This window comes from Narcine bancroftii, chromosome 4, assembly GCF_036971445.1.
Source record: "Narcine bancroftii isolate sNarBan1 chromosome 4, sNarBan1.hap1, whole genome shotgun sequence".
NCBI classification, from domain to species: Eukaryota; Metazoa; Chordata; class Chondrichthyes; order Torpediniformes; family Narcinidae; genus Narcine; species Narcine bancroftii.
The window spans coordinates 43215366-43236207 of NC_091472.1; the positions used below are offsets into that span (position 1 = coordinate 43215366).

The window sequence follows — 20842 nt, forward strand, 5'->3', positions numbered from 1 at the left end:
GACAACTCGACCTGTTGGTCTTGCCCAGTAGAAAGAAACAGATTGATGCTCTTCTGATGGGAAGTCAGTTAACTCTTTATTCCCCATCTTCACTGAAAAATACATTACTTCTCCTACTTCCGTTTCTGTTCATGAATTCACTGCCACATGTATCATTGAGATCAGCAGACTCATAAAGTCCCATCTTCCACCTCTGGCATGGGTGGAGTGAGTTGATCTTATCTGGCGTGGTTAAAAAGGAGAAGGCATATAATTGGGATCATAAGTGGACAAAATCAGACAACATTCTGAGATTGCTATCTGTTATTCCTGCAGCAAAGTGTGGATTATTTGAAAACAAAGACAAGGGTGGTTGTTCTACTTGTCGCATCACAGCTTGGTGGCAGCTGTTCTCCAGCCCTTTTGATGGTTATTCAGGAGGGTTATAGAATTGAAAGCTGATGTCTGTGGTGATGGCGCAATTGTACACTGCACAGAAAATTTTTGCCAGAGTGAAAACGAAGTATATGAGGAAATTCTTCCTCTTCCATCATCATGTCATGTGGGCAAATTTCACTCACAAGTGTTTCTGGTGAACCTCTGCTGTAGTTTCACAGACAGTAATAGGCTAAAAGGAACCCTCTTGCAGAAGTGCTACCAGGAGAGGACTGGAAGGGCAAATAAATGTGGAGTCATTTTGAATGTGCTAATGTCCTTTGAATATTCCATTCGCAAAGTATATGTATTTGGATTTGCATGTCATTGAGAAAGCTGAATATTTTCACACTCAAACACTTGTGTGCCTGCACGGTCATTTGCCCACTTTGGAAGGGGCAGATGAGCAAATACTACACATTTCCCAGCAAATCACTAACTGTTTCCATTTTATGAATCTTTTGCTGAGATTGCAAGCAGCTGCGTTTGGAGCAGTGGCAGCCAAGAAATGCAGAATGTGGTGGATTGCAAATCTTCCTGCTTTCTGCTGGTATCTGCGGTGTAATAACATTTATTTTATCACTTACGTTAGAAAATGAGATCTTGCAATTGAGTCCTAATTGCATTTTCAACCTAAATATTCACACAGTGAAAAAAGAAACCCAAAGTGTCAACAATTCGTTTGCTTCCTTGGATGTTGCCCAGCCCATTGAAGTTCTCTGGCAGTTTCTTTTTCAAGCTTCCAGTAATCTGCAGTCGCTTTTGTCTCAATTTTCTGCTAGGCTGGATTAGCATTGAAAATGAAAACAAGCACAGTTTTAATGAAGTATATTAAAGTGAATCAGGCTCATGACTTCTCATACAGTGAGTTTTCAACCTCTGATATATATTTGCAAGGAAACCCCAACCCCAAGGCTGCAATTTACACACAGTAGACCTAAACTATGCACCAACTGCTATGGATACCTCTGTTGAAGACATTTTCATCTATCATATTGTACTCATTATATTACAAAGGCATCCAAAAACAGATTTCTTCCAGTTGATTGAGAAATGAGTAGGTGACCCTGCGAGGTGGGACTGTCGGAAAATCTCGTCATTTGCTGAGCGGTCTGTCCACTTAGCATTATGGCAATTTTCCATGGATGTCAAGGTCAAAGGACAATTTGATCAAGTGTGTCGCACTGCACAGTTGAAGAAAGCACAGCCACCACGGTGATGGTTGTTAACGACTGCTTATTTGAATTTAGCACACGCCCCTTTAATAGCAGCACTGGCTCAGTCACCACGTGCATGGTGACATCATAATCGCTGCTCGAGGCACGCAGTGAGAGGGAGGTTTGAGTCAGGAAGAACCCCTGACAGCGCCATCTTCTTATGGCTGCCCCGCCACGTGGCGTTACATGTGGGGCCGGTTCACCATGAGAGAGTGAGGCGCCGCACAAACAATCAAATAGCATCTCCACAACCATTAAATATCAGGGCAAAAATGAACTCAAATAACAGCAAACTATTGGCAAGAGGTGAGTATGTGGAAGTTGCTCTATTTTTCTGTGCAGGGTTTGCAATATTTTAGTGAACATATTTAAAAAGAAACTTCTCCATTGCACAAAACTTCATACCACCCCTTCTGAAAGTCTCTTCATAAATAAACGGGATGGAAAATTCTACTCGTTAAGCAGCCTTGGGCAAATGCTTTCCGGTTTTGGGGAGATCAAAAAGAAAACACTTCAATGGCAAGCGAGTTTCCCTCTATCTATAATTCTTCTGTCTTTGCTTTTCTACCTTTTCTGAACTGCCTGGGCATGTTTCTGTTTCTCCTCAACTCTGCTCACACCTTATACTTCTGCAAGTTTATTTTATTTTTTCTGATGATTGATTTCCTGTAGTTAAAGTTCAAGTTTTAGCTTTAGGTGAGTGATAAGTTAATATAGACATCCTTGAAAAAAAAGAAACAAACATTCAGCCTCACTACCTTTGAATTTTCTTCAGCACACTTTTGGTGTAGGAAAGCAGAACCAAAATATTTCACTTGTTCATGCCGGAATGTTATTTTATTACATTCCTTCAACGTTACTTTTGTGAAAAACAGCAAAGCTAGAGGGATCTTTTTGTTTGAGTCTCACTTCAGCTGTGGATACAACAGGTCAAGAGTTTTGAAAACATTTCCAAAAGTTGAATGATACGCATTGTTTTAACTGTACTAATATATCCATGGAGCTTTCCAATATGGCTTGCAGCCTTATTGAGGTCTTACCAAGCTAATTCCTTTTCCTTCCCCTGCTGCTAAATGCATTGGGATTAAGTTCTAACAGCTTTTAAATAATTTTACGTTGACAGAGGCTGTGTGTGTCAGTATGAGGCACAGTGCCAGGGTTAACCTGTCTCACCTGATGTTCACAAACAAAAACTTTTTCACAGCATCACCAGATTGCAATCAGAAGTGGAAACCTTAGTTTGTTAATCTTTCCTCCTCCTTTAGCTGAAGGGTGAAGGTCAATTGCTCCAATTATAGCTGTTCCCCATTATGGTAGGACCGTCATTAGGGCCATAGGGACAGAAGGAGGCCATTAAGTCCCTTGAGCCATTTTCATTCATTAAGCAGTGCACCCCTCCTTCTACCACGACTCAGTTCATTAAGCAGCGCATCCCTCCTTCTACCACGACTCAGTTCATTAAGCAGCGCATCCCTCCTTCTACCACGACTCAGTTCATTAAGCAGCGCACTTCTCCTTCTACCACGACTCAGTTGTTCATAAATGCTAAAAAAAAGTGCGCATCTTTAACATGTTTATTGAGTATCACACAATCCTGATGGCATTCGCACTCTGTGCACCCACCCAACAGAAGTAAACATTTTCTATAAAGGATATCTCATTTTAGAAAGCCCTTGATAAAAACCTTCAGCTTATTGGAAAATAATGGGTGAACTGTAATAATTTCTTTTCCAATCATTATTGGATTTGCTACACGCCCGCGCGCGCGCGCGCGCGCACACACACACACACACACACACACACACACACACACACACACACACACACACACACACACACACACACACACACACACACGCACACGCACGCACACACACACACACACACAAAATAGCAGCTACCTGGAAAACAACAGCAACTACATTTCCAAAGTAATTCATTGAGAGTGTGGTGCATTGGGACAAACTCATGACACAAAAGATAAATAACAACCTATATTTACAAAGCGCCTCTTACAAAAAGTCCCAAAATGCATTAGTGGAACATTTATGTATTTTTAGGGCAGATGGTGAAAAGCTTGGTTAAAAACATAGGTTTAATAGACCTTCTTAAAAAAAGGGAAAAGAGGTAGAGAAAAGTGTCAGGAAATTCTGGATTGTAGGATTATCATCGCCACAGGCAGAATCATAAAGTCTGGCCCTTTTAAATCCTAAAAAGTGAACAGAAGGCCAGAATTTTAAGAGGATAGATGTTTCCAAGAATTCTAAGACAGAGGTGCACCAAATAAGAGGTACAAGGACTGCCTAAAGAAATCTCTTGATGCCTGCCACATTGACCACCGCCAGTGGGCTGATATCGCTTCAAACCGTGCATCTTGGCGCCTCACAGTTCGGCGGGCAGCAACCTCCTTTGAAGAAGACCGCAGTGCCCACCTCACTGACAAAAGACAAAGGAGAAAAAACCCAACACCCAACCCCAACCCACCAATTTTCGCTTGCAACCGCTGCAACCGTGTCTGCCTGTCCCGCATCAGATTTGTCAGCCACAAACGAGCCTGCAGCTGACGTGGACATAAATCTTCGTCCACGAAGCCAAGCCAAAGAAAAGAATACTGTCAAATGCGGAGAAAGGAAGAGAAAGTTGGGCAGCACGATTAGCGTAATGGTTAGAATTACAGAGCCATTAACTTGGGTTTGAATCTCGCACTGACTTTAAGGAGTTTGTACCCTTTCCCCATGTCTGTGTGAGTTTCCTCCATATGTTCCAGTTCCCTCCCACATACCAAAGATGTACAGAGTTAGTGCAATTTATAATTATGTACAGAAATTATGAACCCTGTACCACATTAAAAAATATTCAGGGTTGTATGTGATATCATGTATGTATTCTGACAATAAATATGAACTTTGATTTTGTACCAGTGTAGCCGACCGCTACAAAGAAACACACACACCTACTCAGTATGTGTGGCAGGTTAAGCTAACTTCTTTATTAGGGCTGGAAAGGCGGCTTTTATACTGTTCAAGTTCCCGCCATTTTTGCTGATTGAATAACATATGAATAACAATAGCGGGTGGGAACATCCATGCATAAGAATGTCCTTCTTCCCCAGCCTGTTTCTGCTGAGTTAACTGGGCAGCTTAACCAACGCCATTTTAAGGCTGTTTTTTTGATGCAGCCCCAGCTTCTACGCCCACCAGTTCGTTGTCCTGGGATTCGCTTTAGCGATCTCTGCCCGTGTCTGCTGCCGCGCGATGTGCCAGCCCGATCTCCACAATTGTGGGCTGCCACATTAGTAAATCAATTGGGTGTAGTGCAGGACCATGGGCTGGAAGGGACTCCCTTCTTTGGCTTGGATTCGTGGACGAAGATTTATGGAGGGGTATGTCCACATCTGCTGCAGGCTCGTTGGTGACTGACAAGTCCAATGCGGGACAGGCAGGCACAGTTGCAGCGGTTGCAAGGGAAAATTGGTTGGTTGGGGTTGGGTGTTGGGTTTTTCCTCCTTTGTCTTTTGTCAGTGAGATGGGCTCTGCGGTCTTCTTCAAAGGAGGTTGCTGCCTGCGGAACTGTGAGGCGCCAAGATGCACGGTTGGAGGCAATATCAGCCCACTGGTGGTGGTCAATGTGGCAGGCACCAAGAGATTTCTTTAAGCAGTCCTTGCACCTCTTCTTTGGTACACCTCTGTCTCGGTGGCTAGTGGAGAGATCGCCATAGTACACGATCTTGGGAAGGCGATGGTCCTCCATTCTGGAGACGTGACCCACCCAGCGCAGTTGGGTCTTCAGCAGCATGGATTCGATGCTTGCGGACTCTGCCAGCTCGAGTACTTCGATGTTGGTGATGAAGTCATTCAAATGAATGTTGAGGATGGAGTGGAAACCGCGCTGATTGAAGCGTTCTAAGAGCCGTAGGTGATGCCGGTAGAGGACCCATGATTCGGAGCCGAACAGGAGTGTGGGTATGACAACGGCTCTGTATACGCTTATCTTTGTGCGATTTTTCAGTTGGTTGTTTTTCCAGATGCTTTTGTGTAGTCTTCCAAAGGCTCTATTTGCCTTGGCGAGTCTGTTGTCTATCTCGTTGTCGATCCGATGAAATGGTGCAGCCGAGATAGGTAGCTGGCTCTGAATGGGCAATTAAAGCGGTATCGTCTGCAAAGAGTAGTTCACGGACAAGTTGCTCTTGTGTCTTGGTGTGAGCTTGCAGGCGCCTCAGATTGAAGAGACTGCCATCCGTGCGGTACCGGATATAAACACCGTCTTCATTGTTGAGGTCTTTATTGGCTTGTTTCAGCATCATGCTGAAGAAGATAGTAAAGAGGGTTGGTGCGAGGACGCAGCCTTGCTTCACGCCGTTGTCAATGGAGAAGGGTTCGGAGAGCTCATTGCTGCATCTGACCCGACCTTGTTGGTTTTCGTGCAGTTGGATAACCATGTTGAGGAACTTGGGGGGCTATCCGAGGCACTCTAGTATTTGCCAAAGCCCTTTCCTGCTCACGGTATCAAAGGCTTTGGTGAGGTCAACAAAGGTGATGTAGAGTCCTTTGTTTTGTTCTCTGCACTTTTCTTGGAGCTGTCTGAGGGCAAAGACCATGTCAGTAGTTCCTCTGTTTGCGCGAAAGCCACACTGTGATTCTGGGAGGACATTTTCGGCGATACTAGGTAATAGTCTATTAAGGAGAATCCTAGCGAAGATTTTGCCTGCAATGGAGAGCAGCGTGATTCCCCTGTAGTTTGAGCAGTCTGATTTCTCGCCTTTGTTTTTGTACAGGATGATGATGATGGCATCACGAAGGTCCTGAGGCAGCTTTCCTTGGTCCCAGCAGAGCATGAAAAACTCATGCAGTTTGCTATGCAGAGCTTTGCCGCCAGCCTTCCAGACCTCTGGGGGATTCCATCCATACCTGCTGCTTTGCCACTTTTCAGTTGTTCAATTACCTTATATGTCTCTTCCCGGGTAAGAACCTCATCCAGCTCTAGCCTCAAGGGTTGTTGAGGGAGCTGGAGCAGGGCGGATTCTTGGACTGAGCAGTTGGCACTGAAAAGGGATTGGAAGTGTTCTGACCATCGATTGAGGATGGAGATCTTGTCGCTGAGGAGGACTTCACCGTCTGAGCTGCGCAGAGGGCTTTGGACTTGGGGTGAGGGGCCGTACACAGCCTTTAGTGTCTCATAAAAACCCCTGAAGTCGCCAATGTCAGCGCTAAGCTGGGTTCGTTTGGCAAGGCTAGTCCACCGCTCATTTTGGATCTCCCGGAGTTTGCGCTGAAGGTGGCTGCATGCGAGACGGGAGACTCATTTTTTCTCTGGCCAGGAAGGCTTTACAAGGTGAACCTGGTCGGCAGATCGCTTCTTTGCCAGCTGCTCCTGAATTTCCTGGTTGTTTTCGTCAAACCAGTCCTTGTTTTTTCCTGGAGGAGAAGCCCAGTACCTCTTCAGTGGATTGCAGTATGGCCATTTTCAGCTGATCCCAGAGGGTTTCAGGAGATGTGTCCATGAGGCAGTTTGCATCCTCGAGCCTTGCTTGAAGGTTTGCCTAGAAGTTTCCTCTCACTACGTCTGACTGCAAGTTTCCAACATTGAACCTCTTTCTGGGGGCACCACTGTTCTTGAACTTTGGCTTGAAGTGAAGTTTGAACTTGCAGCGAACAAGCCGGTGGTCAGTGTGGCATTCCGCGCCTGGCATGACCCTGGTGTGGAGCACATCTCGTTTGTCTCTTCCTCGCACCAGAACGTAGTCCATGAGGTGCCAGTGTTTGGATCGTGGATGCATCCAGGTAGTCTTCAGGCTGTCTCTCTGCTGGAAAAGGGTGTTAGTAATGACAAGTCGCTGTTCTGCGCAGAGTTTTCACAGGAGGCGCCCGTTGTCATTGCACTTGCCGACACCATGCTTGCCAAGGATTCCTGGCCAGGTTTCTGAGTCTTTGCCGATGTGAGCGTTGATGTTGCCAAGAATGACAATCTTGTCGGCTATAGGGGTGCGTTGGATGAGTTTGCGCAGATCAATGTAGAACTTGTCCTTTTCTGCTGGTTCCGCCTGAAGGGTTGGAGCATAGACACTGATGAGAGTGATACGTCGCTTGTTTTGAAGGGAGAGTCGCATGGACACGATCCGGTCAGAGTGGCCTGTCGGGAGATTTTCGAGTTTGGAGGCAATGGAGTTCTTGACCATGAAGCCAACACCAGATAGGCTTCGTTCAGCCTGAGGCTTGCCAGACCAGTAGAGTGTGAAGCCCGTGCCGTGTTCTTGGAGGCTGCCTACATCAGCAAGGCGGACTTCGCTGAGAGTGGCTATGTCGATGTCGAGTCTGAGGAGTTCATGTGCGATGAGGGCGGACCGACGTTCAGGTCGGTGGCTGTCAGCCTTATCTAGCATGGTTCTGATGTTCCAACATGCTAGCTTGAGTTTGTGTGCATCTTTTGAGGGGGAGGATGTGGACCTGTCCTCGGGCCTGCGCAAAGGAGCTTTTAGGTGGAGTGCAGTGTGCGCAGTACTGGCCCCACCCTTTACACTCATGGTTCGTGTGCCATGGCCAAGCAAGCTGGGACGTGGCAGCGAGGTCCTTGGGTCGTAGGTTTTATATCGGAGTGACCTTCTCCTATGCAGGTTGCTTAACCGGGCTGAAGAGGCCTGCCTCCCCTTTTAGGTCGAACCATATCTGGAGATCTACGACCGATGTCCACAGTTATGGAGTGGTGCGCCTTGGAATCGGCCTGCGTGCGTTTACTCCTGCCGCGGCCAAGTAAAGGGGATGCAGCATTGGTTGAGGATCAGAAAGAAAAGTTCTAGTAGAAAATATTTTAAGACTGGAGAGAACTCTGCAATGGAGTTAACAGTTTAGACTAGAGTGGAAAGAGACTGGTCGTGTTATGTAGACATAGTATTGTGCTTGTTCTCATTGATGGCTCCCGGCCCGGGGCTCGGCTGCCAACGGTCGGGCTGTGCGGGTTGCTGGGGTTTGTCTGGCCTCCGGCGGTGGCAGCAACAGGACCTCGGGCCTATTACTGTGCTATATCTCTAACATATATTAAAAAAATTTACGTTGAAGGGAGGATTTTAAAATCAACATTATCAATTGTAAATCAATATGAATCAGTGAGCTCAGAGTTGATAGATAAATGAGTCTTGGGGTTAATTAGTACAGTACAACAGATTTTGAGTGACATGAGTTTTGTGGAGAGTTCAATGAGCAGTTCAGTCTTGAGGGCATTAGAATAGTCAAGTCTCAATGCAGGTTAGGCGGTTCCTCTTGAGGGAAGTAGAACATCTATATTGCCAGTCTGATTCCGTTTCAGAGTTAGTTGGGAGAGGGAGCCATTCAGGTGTCATGGGGTTAACAGTTGTTAGAGAAACCATAGAGCTGGTGTTGGTCTTCCCCGTCTCAAGTTGAAGGAAGTTGCTAGTACTAGATATTGGACAATTCAGAGATAGTGGAGGACTCAGCAGAGGTAGAGCTTTGTGCATGTAGAAACTGACAAGGTGTGTACTGGTTACGCTGCTTAGAGTCCACACGAGATAAGACGTAGAAAGGATTAATGATTAACCCTTCAATGGGTCAAGATTCTGGCTCCTCTTTTGTTTTGTCCCGCATCGGACTTGTCAGCCACAAACGAGCCTGCAACTGACGTGGACTTTTTACCCCCTCCATAAATCTTCGTCCGCGAAGCCAAGCCAAAGAAAAGAATGTTCAAAAGCAAAGATAGTTTGTGTTCTCAATGCCAGGATGAATGTCTGTAGCTTCACAGTGAAGGTGTGGGGAGTGGGTTCTTTATAATGTTCAAAAGCAAAGATAGTTTGTGTTCTCAATGCCAGGATGAATGTCTGTAGCTTCACAGTGAAGGTGTGGGGAGTGGGTGGGAGGAAGTCAAAACAAAGCTATTAGTCCTGATCATTGTTTGGCAATGCCAGCTGGAAAAGGCCTTGCTTGTTCATCAGTATATATTTGTCAATCACTTATTGTCAGCTTTGTGCCTCTGTTCCAGAACTGTGAAAGCAGCAAATGTGTTTGGAGTGTTACATTGCCTTATTTTCTTCTCTCTTTCTTTCTTTCTTTCTTTCTTTGGCTTGGCTTCGCGGACGAAGATTTATGGAGGGGGTAAAAAGTCCACGTCAGCTGCAGGCTCGTTTGTGGCTGACCAGTCCGATGCGGGACAGGCAGACACGATTGCAGCGGTTGCAAGGGAAAATTGGTTGGTTGGGGTTGGGTGTTGGGTTTTTCCTCCTTTGCCTTTTGTCAGTGAGGTGGGCTCTGCGGTCTTCTTCAAAGGAGGCTGCTGCCCGCCAAACTGTGAGGCGCCAAGATGCACGGTTTGAGGCGTTATCAGCCCACTGGCGGTGGTCAATGTGGCAGGCACCAAGAGATTTCTTTAGGCAGTCCTTGTACCTTTTCTTTGGTGCACCTCTGTCACGGTGGCCAGTGGAGAGCTCGCCATATAATACGATCTTGGGAAGGCGATGGTCCTCCATTCTGGAGACGTGACCCATCCAGCGCAGCTGGATCTTCAGCAGCGTGGACTCGATGCATCACCCTGAATTCCCACACAAGAATGAGATCAAGTTCACTCCAGAGACTTCAAAACAAAATCAGTACCTCAAGGATGAGCCATTTATCTAATGTGCCATCTTCTTGGGTGGATATCAAAAAACCCATGGCAATATTTCAAAGAAGAGTAGGCAAGTTTACCCCTAGTGCCCAAGAGCAAGAATTCCTTCTCAATTAACGTCGGCTATAGAATCTTTGCACTGTTAATGTAGCAGTTAGTGCAACATATTTCCAGCACTTGTAACCTGGGTTCAAATCCACCACTATCTATAAAGAATTTGTTTGCTCTGCCTGTGACCTGCATGGGTTTTTTTTTCTGGGTGCTCCGGATTTCTCCCACCTTCCAGAATAAACAGGGTTGGCTGTAATTGGATGGCATGGGTTTCAATGGCAAGAATCAGCTTCTCTTGTGTTGTAAATCAATTTAAATTTACTCCAGTAAAGCCGATGGGGTCTGGAATTCAAGCAACTGGCAGTTTCAAGCAATAGGCAAAAAAAAATTTTAAAATAAGAATTAAATAATAGGTAAAAAAATATGTAATTTTAAAATAGGCGAACCTCACTGTCAGTTTGCCAATCTACCACTCACGCGCCAGGCGACACCTGCAACCTTTTCCTGCCTTGTGACCAATGTAAACAGAGATTCCATTTTGCAGGACATTATTTTGGACACATTTACCCCTGACCATTACCATGCTGAAAGAAAATCAACCAGGCAGTCATTAAATTGTGGTGTTTATCTTTTTTTTTGAAACTTTATTTAAAGATTTTATTACATGAATAAAACAAAGAAATTACATTTAAAGAAAAAATAAAAATGAAGTAATTATTGCAACACAACATTAATAACCTAACTTAAATCAATCTAACCCCCCCCAATTTATACGACCACTAAAAAAAAACTATATATACAAAAACCCACCCTTCCCCCCCCAAAATAAAGAGTGAAGAATTAATAAAGTTAGTAATATTATATATAAGAAAAAACACTGTGGTGTTTATCTTTAAGCAGAAGATGGAGATATGTAAGAGACTGGAAAATGGTGCAAGTCGTGCAGTGCTTATGGAAGAATTTAATGTTGGCTCAACAATCACCAAAACATTAAAACCCAGTCTCAGAAAATTAAGCAGTTTTATATGAAGTTCGACACTGGTAAAACCGACGTCACACTCGTCATACCTCCCGGCTAGGTTCCTTTTGAATGGTTTTGTTTGAAAAAGTCAGAAGGTGGCTGCATATAAAGACCCATTTTGCAAGAGAAACTAAAGGAGTTCCACGAGAAGATGAATATTGATACTCAGTGCTCTTTATTAGATGGCTGGTTTAGCTGATTCAAGATCCATCACATTATCCATAAATTAGATTTGCCTGGTGATCATAAATTAATGGATCATGAGGCTGCAGATGGGTTTTAGGTAGGCCTTGTAAGAGTAAGTCTCAAGCAACCAGAAAATACACTTATCCGGTATCAACTAATCCCCATAGGTGCAGGATACAAGGGGTTTTACTGTACCACAATGTTCTGCACAGAATGTCATTAAATGCAAATTTTATGCTGCATTTTTTACATTATCAACTTTAAAATGGATTTTAGGTTGCTTGGTGATTGTAAGAAGTGCCTGATAAATATTAACCTTCTTTGTCTAATGTACATGGGATTGAATGCATGCGTAGACTCCTGACAAAAAATAGCCTCCAGTGTATTCCTATCATTCGTGCTTTGGCATTGCTACTTCCACAATTTCCTGAATTGTTTTTATTCTTATCTTGTTACTGAGCATCAATTCTTGTCCAATAACACTCCCCTGTTGCTATCGAGCTCCATCTAAGCAAAGAATAGAGTTCTACACTTACATTTAATTTAATGCCTGTCCAAAATGGCAGCACCCATTCTTGGCAGCAGACTACAAGAGTTATGGGCTCTGGGAGATCAGCGAATCAGCACAGGTCACTAGTGGGAGAACATCCCCTCTCTGTCTTGGAGGAGAAGTTTGGGAGGACATAGGAAGAAATCACAGGAGTGGACCAATACATGGGTCAGAAGCTGAAGGACTTGCATCAGGCTGTGGGCTGCTGGAGTTCGGTTCATGGGAATCAGGTATCAGGATCAGAATTCAAGGGGATGCCGAGGGTAATGATGGTGAGCAGGGCTCCCAGAAGGCCTCAGGTGCCCACAGCTTTCTGATAATTTTGGAGCTCAGAGCTAGGAACAGGCAAGAGGCCATGTGGCTCCAGAACTTGTAGGATTGCAGACAGCGAATCCACGGACACTCAGCATTACTGAGGGGACTCTATTTTGCTCCCCTCTCTCCTCTCAGAGGGGTTGATGGGCTAGTGGCATCTATTGTGAGCTTTTAAAAAAACAAACTTTAACAAATTTTGTATATCTATGTACATGATTACAAAATAATCTTGAATCTTTATTCATGAATGTTCCTCTGACAATCCCAGCAAATATTGTTCAACCCACAAATATTCTCAAACAGGGGTTTGATGCTCACTTCTTGAAATGTTATAGTCCATCCTATGAAATCTTGGGAATCCTTGCCTTATGGACACAAAGGGAATATAACAATAGAAAAGACACAGGATGCAAATTGGAGGGGGAACAAACTCTCACAATTTAGATTATCATTGTGTGCTATGGGTGGTGTGACCGTTGTTTGCTGAGTGCTATCCAAGACAAGTTGCATGCAGCCATGATCTGTTTCCTGACATGAAACACAAATGGACCAAATTTTACCACTGTCGGCTAACAACCGGGATTAACTTTCTTCTCCATTTGAAAGGTGGCTAGATTGACTGTGTCTCAGAAATGACTGAACCATCAAACTCAAGATCAAGTTTATTGTTCCATCAAGTGATAGGCAGTGAGAAATTCATTTTCTGCGAGCAGTCTAGCTGGTCATAAGACATAGTCTAGCAGTTAAAGAGAAAAAAGTTCCCCTAAAACAGAGGAACGGCAACATAATTTTCCCAGTGTGAGGCTCATTCAAGAATGATAGGCTCTATCAATACCACAGAGTCATAAGCTGCAGGTTTTAATGCACATAAGACTTTGGCTGGCCCAGATCCGAGTACAGGACTACCGGAAAGGGGAAGGTAATGCGACCTTTATGGTCAAGGCAAAAGGGGAGGAGACTTAAGGAATGAGTCATTAGTGGGTAGTCCAGCCTCATATATACATAACTGGTAAGGCCAGTAATGGAGGAAAACATATCGGTACATTCACCCTTTTTTAAAACAGAACCCCCCCATCCCCACAAACACTCAATGCTAGACGTCCAGCTGCGCTGGTGTCCTCCTCCACCTGTGGGACCAGCGAGGAGCAGGCATGGTGATGGTCTACTGTGCTGCTGGACAGGTGTCTGGAGGTGGAGTGGCCATCTGTGTGTGTGGAGAAGAGACTGTCTGTGCCGGGATGCTGACTGAAAAAGTATGAGAAGGGGAAGGATTCAGTACCTTGTCAGGGGTTGGCACATTTGGAGTGTGTTCTAGGTAGGGTGTGGCGTGCAACTTGGTCTCTAACAACGAATCCCAATGGGGTGAGATGTGAAAAATAGGATGGACCGGTTTGGATGAGGTAGTTTTTGGGCTCTTCGGCACATGCCAGGTCCCGGATGGGTACTGTGTCCTCATGGCCATCGGGATATCGCACGAAAGCATTCTGTGGGTTTGCATGTATGAGGTGCACCTCTTCCACCAGTGGGTCTGTTTTATGGCCCCTCACATGTTTCTGGAGCAGGACCGGTCCTCTGGTCGCCAACAAGGGGGTAATCAAGGACCCATTCACCGGCTTCCTGGTAAAGGCAAATATACATTCATGTGGGGTAGTATTCGTGGTGGTGAATAGGAGCGATCGGATGGCATGCAGAGCTTCTGACAACACGTCTTGCCAGCGTGATACTGAAATGGAACAATATCGTAACTCTGGGGTGACAGAGGTCACTATGGAGGGCTTGGAAGCATTTGAGAGGTACACTGGCGCCTTCCCCTGGAAAAGGGCACCTGGAGGGTCGTTGAGCTTACCTGGCTTGTACAAGATGTCATAGTTGTAGGTGGAAAGCTCAATTTTCCACCAAAGGATCTTGTCTTTTTTTTAAATTTTACCCCTCAGTGTTGTGTTGAACATAAAGGTGACGGTTCGTTGGTCCATCAACAGGGTAAACCTTTTTACCAGTTAGGTAGTGGTGCCAATGGTGCACTGCCTCAATGATTGCCTGCGCCTCCCTCTCGACAGAGGAGTGCCGCATCTCACGGGCGTGAAGGGTTTGGGGAAAAAATGTTACTGGTCTGCCTGTCTGGTTGAGTGTGGCGGCCAGTGGGAAGTCAGAAACATTGCTCTCTAGCTGGAAGGAGATGGATTCATCCACAGCATGCATCATGGCTTTTGCAATGTCCTCTCTGATGTCATGAAAAGCAGCCTGAGCTTCTGCCCATAATGGGAACATAGTGGACTTTATCAGGAGGTGGGCACCCATTGTGCATAGTATGAAAACAGTCCCAGGTACCCCTTTAGTCCCTCCAGGGTGCTTGGGACCAGGAGCCCCATCAGGGGTCGCATGCGGTCGGGGTCCAGGGCAATGATGCCATGCGCCACAATGCATCTAAGTAAGGCCAGGCGATTCATGTTAAAGGTACATTTGTCCTTATTACAGGTCAGATTCAGGGACTTGGCTGTATCCAAAAATGTTGCGATGTCTGCATCGTAATCCTGCTGGCTATGACCGCAGATGGTAACATTATATAAATAAGGGAACATTGCTGCCAGGTTGTGCTCATCTACTATCCAATCCATCACCCGTTGGAATGAGGAGACACCATTTGTGACACCAAAAGGGACCCTGGGGAAGTGTAAGAGCTTGTTGTCGGCCTCGAAGCCCGCATGCATACGATCTCCCGGGCAGAGGGAGAGCTGGTGATATGCCAACTTGAGGTTAATGGTTGAAAAAACACGGTATTAGGCATCCTTATTGACCATGTCAGTTATCCTGGGAATGGGATATGCGTCCAACTGTGTGAATCGGTTGATGGTTAAACTGTAATCTATAACCATCCGGGGCTTGCTTACACCCCTGACCCCTGGAGCTAAGGGTGATGATCCCCTCCGACAGGAGTCACCAAACCTCAGCCCAGATGAATGCCATATCCTTGGTGCTGTAGCACCTACATTTGGTAGCTATGGGTCTGCAGTCTAGGGTTAAGTTAGCGAATAGTGACAGAGGGGACACCCGAAGGGTGGAAGGGCCACAGGCTGGCACTGGAGAGCTGTGGGAGGGGGGGTGTCAGTGATCTGTGGGTAGTACACTGTGAGTGGCAGTTATGGGCCCCCAGACGCCATCGTCACACTCCTGAACTGACTTTGAAAGTCGAGGTCCAAGAGGATCGGCGCACAGAGCTGGGACATGAATAACAGGGAAAAGTCATTGTAATGTTCCTTCCCCACTGTCAGAGATCCAACAAAGTACCCACTGATGTTAGTTTGGTGGCCCTTGGCAACATTGATATGGAGCTGCTCATCGGCCAGATAGGGAGCGAGAGTCCGTGGTCCAAGTCAGGGTGGGACAAAGCTCTCCGTACTGCCACTGTCGAAGAGGCAGTTAATTTTGTGCTCATTCACCTCTATCTCCATCAGATGAGGGTTGGCCTGGTTCAGCGTAATCAAAGCCAAGAGTGGAACTTTGTCATCATCGATATCAACATCAGTGGAGAGGCCCGAAGTACAATATGGTATCCTCCCTGTTGACCACGTGGTAATCACTTCCAAGGCTGAGGGAGAATATAGAAGTGGCGCCTTCCACGGGGGTGGAGTCACAGAGCCAGATGGAAGTGACGTCAACGAGGCGGGCAGCCGCGGTGTTGTCCATGCGGAGAGCGGGGGTGGTAGCAGGTAAGATGGTGTTCCTCTCACCATGCATCCAGTCAGCACCAGAAGTGAAGGTGAAATCCACTTGTCAGTCATGCACACCGTGCTGCTTCTAGGGGAGGGCCTGGCTTTACAGACCCACTAATAGTGTCCCCTCTTACTGCAGCCAGAGCAGGTAGCGCCTTTTGTGGGGCAGATTCATCGAGGGTGCTTTGCTTGCCCGCAGAAGTAACACTTGGAGTGTTCGACTGCCATGGCCACAGAGGTTGGGTCTGCAGTTCCAGTTGCCATCACCTAAGATGGCAGCATCAGCTGTGCCCATATGATGGACCTGGTTTTTCCTGCTATCGATTCTGCATGGCACTGGACTGAGCCCAGGGTTCTGGTCAACTGCACCTCCCATTTCAGCAGTAGTTGGTCCACTTCAAGCAGACGCTGCTTGATGCAATCGTACCTCAACCCCGACAGACAAGCATCCTGGACCAGGTCTTCGACACACTGGGCCATCGGCACAGGAGCTGCAAGACTACCCCAACAGTCTTTTCCTAGCACAAACAGGTCACGAAGGAAATCTTCTACCGACTCACCGAGTTGCTGTTTTCAGGATGCCAGAAGGTAGAGCAAGTACACCTCATTGAGCTTCGGTTTTGTAGAGGGTCTGAAGTTTGGCCATCACTTCCATGTAAGTAGGACAGCTCTTTATGTCCTGAAAGACTCTCTGGCCGTCTCTTGCTTGTAGGACCTTCAGCTTTTTCTCGTCGGAGTTCACCAATTTGGCCGCGGCCTCGAGAAATTTGTTGAAGCAGCTGAACCACTGCTCATAGTACACTGACGCTCCTGGGAGATGGGCGTCCACTTCCAACCGATCAGGGCGCAGCGGTTTCTCCATTGCTGGAGAGGCGTTGTTGTTTGCATTAAATTGACGGGCTCCATCAATAACCACAGAGTCACAGGCTGCAGGAACAATAACCTTTAATGCACACAAGACTTTGGTTGGCCCAGATCCAGGTACAGGACTGCCAGAAAGGGGGAGGTAACATGACCTTTATGGCCAGGGCAAAAGGGGAGGAGACTTAAAGGATGAGTCATGAGCCAGCCTCATATATTCAGGAAATGGAGGAAAACATATCAGTACAAGGAGTCTGATAATGGTGGGAATGAAATTGTCCTTGAATCATGTGGTGTATGATCTCAAGCTCATGAACCTTCTTCCTGATGCGATGTGTGTCCAGGGTGCAGTGGCTCTTACAATATGTTGGCTGCTTTTCCAAGGCAGCAGGAAGTTTTGACAGAAATGATAGCAGGGAGGGGAATGTGCTTGATGAATCAAGCTGCAGTCACAACTCTCTGTAATTTTTTTGCAGACATAAACAGAACTTCTTACTCTCTGGTGAGTGATGTCCTTCATCGGCCTTGTTGTATCCCAACCTGTAAGTCAGTGAGTTACCTTCCCTTTCAGCAATACAGGCTTTGCTGTGATGTTTCCACACAGAGTCAATACAATAGTAAAAGCTAGCTTTTTCCAGCTCCATACTATTGCCAAAATCAAATCATTCGTGTCACTGAAAGACCTCGAGAAAGTTATCCACCCCCTTATTGTCTCCCATTTAGACTACTCTAACTCTCTTTACATAGGATTTATTCAGTCATCATTATCCCATCTGCAACTGGTTCAGAATACGGCAGCAAGGCTCCTGGCAGGAGCCAAGAAAAGGGACCACATCACCCCTATTCTCGCCTCCCTTCACTGATTGACACTGTGGTTCGGGATAGATTATAAAGTTTTCCAGTTTGTTTACAAATCCATCGATGGACTAGCCCTCTCCTACATCACCGATCTCCTAATTAACTATTTCATTTTGAGACCCCTCAGATCAGCCAATTTGAGGCGCTAGGTTGTTCCGCACTCAAATCACAAACTCAGGGGAGATTGCGTCTTTACAATACCAGCCCCCAAACTGTGGAACAACGTTCCTCCCTCCATCAAATCAGCCCCTTCCTTTAACTCTTTTAAATGCAGGCTGAAGTTGAATTTTTACTCGCAAGTGTTTTGAAGTGATTGTCGATTGTTACCATGTTGTATGTACAATTCTAAACCTCAGAGACCTGTTTTATACTGCGCTTTAAATAGCTGCTTAAGTTAAGAAGTAATTTATGATCTGTAGAGCACTTTGTTCAATGTGAATTGTTTTAAATGTGCAATATAAATAAACTAAACTAAAGCACACTATAAGATTAAGTGAACACTCTAACTAGAACATGAACATATTCACTAGGAGTAGAAGTAGGCCAGTTAATCATCTCACACTTGTTCTGCCAGTTAATGAGTCCAAGGCTGATCTAATTCTTACAGCTGGGAAGGAATGGTGTATCTCAGATAGTCTGGGACTCTGCATAGGGAGGGAGGGTGGAATGTAAAGTTGAGCTATGCTTTCATAATGGGGGCGATGTGAGTGGTGATACTTTTAAAAAGAGAGTTAAGTGAGTGTCAGGGGATTTTTTAAAAAATATACACTTTTAAATGAGCCCTCTCACCTTAATTTTTTTTTAGACATACAGCAAGGTAACAGGGCATCTCGGCCCTTGAGTCCGTGCTGTCCAATTTACATCCAATTAACCTACACCCTCAGTCTTCTTTCTTTGGCTTGGCTTCGCGGACGAAGATTTATGGAGGGGGTAAAAAAGTCCACGTCAGCTGCAGGCTCGTTTGTGGCTGACCAGTCCGATGCGGGACAGGCAGACACGATTGCAGCGGTTGCAAGGGAAAATTGGTTGGTTGGGGTTGGGTGTTGAGTTTTTCCTCCTTTGCCTTTTGTCAGTGAGGTGGGCTCTGCGGTCTTCTTCAAAGGAGGCTGCTGCCCGCCAAACTGTGAGGCGCCAAGATGCACGGTTTGAGGCGTTATCAGCCCACTGGCGGTGGTCAATGTGGCAGGCACCAAGAGATTTCTTTAGGCAGTCCTTGTACCTTTTCTTTGGTGCACCTCTGTCACGGTGGCCAGTGGAGAGCTCGCCATATAATACGATCTTGGGAAGGCGATGGTCCTCCATTCTGGAGACGTGACCCATCCAGCGCAGCTGGATCTTCAGCAGCGTGGACTCGATGCTGTCGACCTCTGCCATCTCGAGTACCTCGACGTTAGGGGTGTGAGCGCTCCAATGGATGTTGAGGATGGAGCGGAGACAACGCTGGTGGAAGCGTTCTAGGAGCCGTAGGTGGTGCCGGTAGAGGACCCATGATTCGGAGCCGAACAGGAGTGTGGGTATGACAACGGCTCTGTATACGCTTATCTTTGTGAGGTTTTTCAGTTGGTTGTTTTTCCAGACTCTTTTGTGTAGTCTTCCAAAGGCGCTATTTGCCTTGGCGAGTCTGTTGTCTATCTCATTGTCTCATTGTCGATCCTTGCATCTGATGAAATAAAATCACAGCAGTTCTCAGTGGACACTGCTAGACCTGCTGAGTTCTTTCATCATTTCTGTGTGTTTTTATGACAATCACAGCTTTCTTTTATGCTTTATTCTTAATGTTCATCATAAAGGGAAAATTTTGGCAGTGACACCAGAGCATAATGTTTGAGAAAGAAGCAGGATTTGGCCACTTGAGCCCTCATGTCTGTTCAGTGTTCATGTCTGACCTTTTACCTCAGCACCACTTTAATGTTTAAAATTGCATCAATCTTGATATTGAATATACACGTCAATGGAGCCTTCATGATATTCTTCCAAAGATTCTTTCCTTTCTGGATGAAGACATTTTTTCATGATCTCTACAGAATGAGGCTCACTTACTTTGAGATTTTTATCCCTGGTTTTAGGGACCCAGGCATCAATCATCCCTGTATCCACTATCTCACACCTCAAGCACAATGAGATTGTTGGGCAAAATACAATCTGCTGGACAAACTCAGCGGCTCAAGCAGTTTCAGTGAGAGAGAACAAATTGATGACATTCTAACAAGACCAGGTGGGTGGGGGTGGGGGGGAGTGGAAATCATCTCATCACATGATTCAACTCTGTGAACCTTCTTGGTGTTCTCCTTAGAATATAGAAATCTACAGCACAGTACAAGTCTTTTGGCCCACAGTGTTATGCGGACATAACAACCTACTTTACCAACTGCTTAGAATTTCCTTACTGCATAGCTCTCCATTTTTCTCAGTTCCATCTACCAATCTAATAGTTCCATTGGATCCTATTGTACCTGCCACCATCACCATGGCCGGCAGCACATTCCATATATCCACCACTGTGTGGAAATCCTACCTCTTACATTCCCCTGTACTTTCTCCCAAGCACCTTAAAGCTGTCCCCTCATATTATCCATTTTAGATAAGCCCACTTCGCCGAAACTCTGTGACTCATTACCTGATTGTACTTCTCTGAGGCATTTAGATGCAATGGCAGTGTGTACTTGGTAAGGCCCTCATTCTGGGGAGATACTTTCAGCGTCAATATCCGATGGGCCTTCGGTAGAACAAAACCAATGTTTGGCTTAATTCTAATGATGGTTTTGTGTGGTGAATGCAGGGAAAACGTCATGGGAGTATCACCTGAATTTTTGAGCAGAAGTGTCCTATAGGCTGTACCTTTCTCATACATGGCTGACAACATCTGTAAGGGAAACATTTGACTGGATTAGAAATCACAAGCACATCACAAACACATCATCAAAGAACCCTGTTGATATCACTGCAAACATATGTAGCATCTTTACAAACCCAGTTGGGGTATGGTGACATAACATTTCAATACCAGACTGCAAATCTTTGAATCCTATTCTAATTAAAGCAGGGACCAGAT

General features: G+C 45.7%; 1 long non-coding RNA gene across 4 annotated transcripts in view; it reads right to left on the reverse strand.

Moving 5' to 3' along the window:
• Window positions 1-20842, reverse strand: part of LOC138760500 (uncharacterized) — an 81068-nt gene that overhangs the window by 59746 nt on the left and 480 nt on the right. For 3 of the 4 annotated variants that reach the window (XR_011355665.1, XR_011355666.1, XR_011355663.1), the window contains exon 2: window positions 20408-20653. This is a non-coding gene — a long non-coding RNA (uncharacterized lncRNA). The remainder of the gene's footprint in view (window positions 1-20407; window positions 20654-20842) is intronic. The other variant, XR_011355664.1, reaches the window with a different exon arrangement.